Source organism: Chinchilla lanigera, unplaced genomic scaffold, assembly GCF_000276665.1.
Source record: "Chinchilla lanigera isolate Chin_1 unplaced genomic scaffold, ChiLan1.0 scaffold00013, whole genome shotgun sequence".
In the NCBI taxonomy this organism is placed as follows: Eukaryota; Metazoa; Chordata; class Mammalia; order Rodentia; family Chinchillidae; genus Chinchilla; species Chinchilla lanigera.
In genome coordinates this window covers 25,113,415-25,116,143 of record NW_004955414.1, presented here as the reverse complement: position 1 = coordinate 25,116,143, position 2,729 = coordinate 25,113,415, and positions in this window count along the sequence as shown.

The window sequence follows — 2,729 nt, the reverse complement described above, 5'->3', positions numbered from 1 at the left end:
GAACTCTCAAGGATCCTCCTGCCTCAGCCTCCTGAGTGCTGGGATTATAGGTGTGCTCTATTACACCCAGCTGAAGTATTTCTGTATGTCCCTGTGATGCCCCATTTACAAAATGAGAAGCTAACCTGTATATTAGGTAAAAACTAGATCTTCTGTTCAACAAGCATAGATTTTCGATTCCCAGAACTGGAAAAAATAAAAACAAAAACAAAAACAAAACAACAAGCACAGATTGGAATTCAACAATATGCAAACCAGTTTGTTTTGTTTTGGTTAATGCTGAAGATTGAACCCAAGGCCTTGCACATGCTAAGCAAACACTCTACCGTAAGCCACTCCCCCAGCTCCAATGTTGTGTCTTCCTTTTTTTTCTGCAATGTTCTTTTTTTTTATTTTTTCAGTATCAGAAATGAAACTCAGGACCTTGCACTTGCCAGGCAGGTGCTTGTGTTGCTGAGCTACATCCCCGGCCAATAGAAATGTGGCCACTTCTTTTTTTGGTAGTGGGAATTGAACAGGACCTTGCATTTTCCAGGCAGGCGCTTGTGCCACTGAGCTATAGCCCCAGCCCTTGAAGTGTTCTTTTTTGGTCTTTTTTGAGACAGGGTCTCACTATACAGTTCAGGCTGGCCTTGAGCTCACTTGAGCTCACTTTGTAGCCTAGGCTGGTCTGGAACTCACAACAATCCTCCTGCCTCGGCCTCCCAAGTGCTGGGATTACAGGCGTGCACCAGGACACCCGGCTCCCTTGCAGTGTTCTTAAAAATAACTGACACCATGAAAGGATTAAAACCTGAGAAATGGAGAGAAGGCAGGCATCGCATGAGTAGAAGCAGTGAGTAACTACACACTATTTTGTGCGTGCTTCTACGCTTTCCTCTGGTATGAAGGAGACAGGAGTTGAATACTCATTGTCTTTACTTCAAGGTACTTATCATCCAATAACGATGATGTTTTGTATAACATAGAATTGAGAGTGAGGTATAGTCCTGAGCAGAAAGAGGCCCTCTAAGGAGAGAGAGGCCTGTCACTTGCAGCTAAGATATTGGGGATGGCTGGCTGGAGGAGGAGGCATCTGAGCTGGGCTCTGGAGCCAGGAGCATGCGATGACAGCACTCTGAGCGCAGAACATTCCGAGCAGAGGAGATGACAAAGGTCCAGAAAGGGGAGAGCATGATCTGGAAGATGTGATAGGTTCTTTGGTACCAAAGATCATGTTACTTTAAATGACAGAGATTTATCCCAAGGTTATGGGTGACAATAAAGGAGCCAGGAATGTCAATCATGTAGGAGTGTGGCCTTACAGGGAATAAATTCAGTCTGGGACCTGGGAGGCTGTACTGGGTCCCAGGCAGCTCATTGCATGCTGTCTGGATTTCCTCTGGTCCGTCACTATGTATGGCTTCTCTCTCTGCAGCTCCTGTTCAGGCTCCTACGACTTCTCTTGATGCTTCTGAACACTGAAAGCTTCTGTCTACTTCTGGCTTTGGCTGTGTCACAGCTACTAGTTACAGTATTTTCTCTGTGTGTGGTTCGGCCTCTGACCCTGCAATTAACTATTTTACTATCTGGGACTCAATTTCAGTCTTTTTTCCTCTTTTGTGGTATGGGGTCTTGCATATGCTAGGCAAGTACTCTACCACTGAGCTACAGCCGCAGATATTTTTATTTATTTATTCTGACATGGGGTCTCATGAAGTTGCCCAGAATTGCTCAACTTTGCTATCCTACTGCCTCAACTTCCTGAGTAGCTGGAATTATAAGCATGGCCACTGTGTCCAGCTCAAATTTAATTCTTAGGGGCTGGGGATTTAGCTCAGCGGCAAAAGCGCCTGCCTGGAAAGTGCAAGGTCGTGAGTTCGGTTCCCGGTACCAGAGAAAAACTAAAAAAAAAAAAAAAAAAAAAAAACAACTAAAAAAAAAAAAAATTCTTGTAAGAGGAAACTTGATTAGTATGGTTAAATATTAGCATTGCTATTGAACAACTCTCTTGAGCAATTGAACAGACTATGAATAGACTCTCTTAGGTCAATTAGATGTGTGAAAGGTGACAGTGTCCTATAGTATAAAACAAAATGAACTCAGATGGAGCTGTGGAAGTGGAAGGCACTGCTCCAGTCCTGGGAATATCAGTAAAGCAACTTGGCTTGGTCTTACATATAACAAAGAGGAATAAATCTGGGCCAAGAAAATGAGGGATTTAAGTGCCAGGATAATTCATTTAGATTTACTTGAGTAGGCCAATAGTTCTGAATTCTTTAAGATGCTTTTCTGTAATTTCCTCCTACTATTTTTTTTTTTTTAATTTTAGACAGGGTCTTGCTATGCAGTTCAGGCTGGCCTTGAGCTCACTTTATAGCACAGGCTTTGAACTCACAATGATCCTCCTGCCTCAGCCTCCCAAATGCTGGGGTTACAGGTGTGCACCACCACGCCTGGCTATCCCTGCTATTCTTTTTTTTTTTTTTTTTGTCTTTTTAAGGGTCTCACTATTCAGTTTAGGCTGGCCTTGAACTCAATTTGTAGCCCAGGATGTCCTCAAACTCGCAAGGATCCTCCTGTCTCAGCCTCCTGAGTGCTGGGATTACAGGCGTGCACCACCACGTCTGGCTTCTCCCTGCTATTCTTAAATTAGGCCCATCAATACTACCTACACACATGTATTTTTAAAAAATCAATATAATGCTCAAACTACAACATAAATGAGAAATAGTGGTGCAAACCCCCTA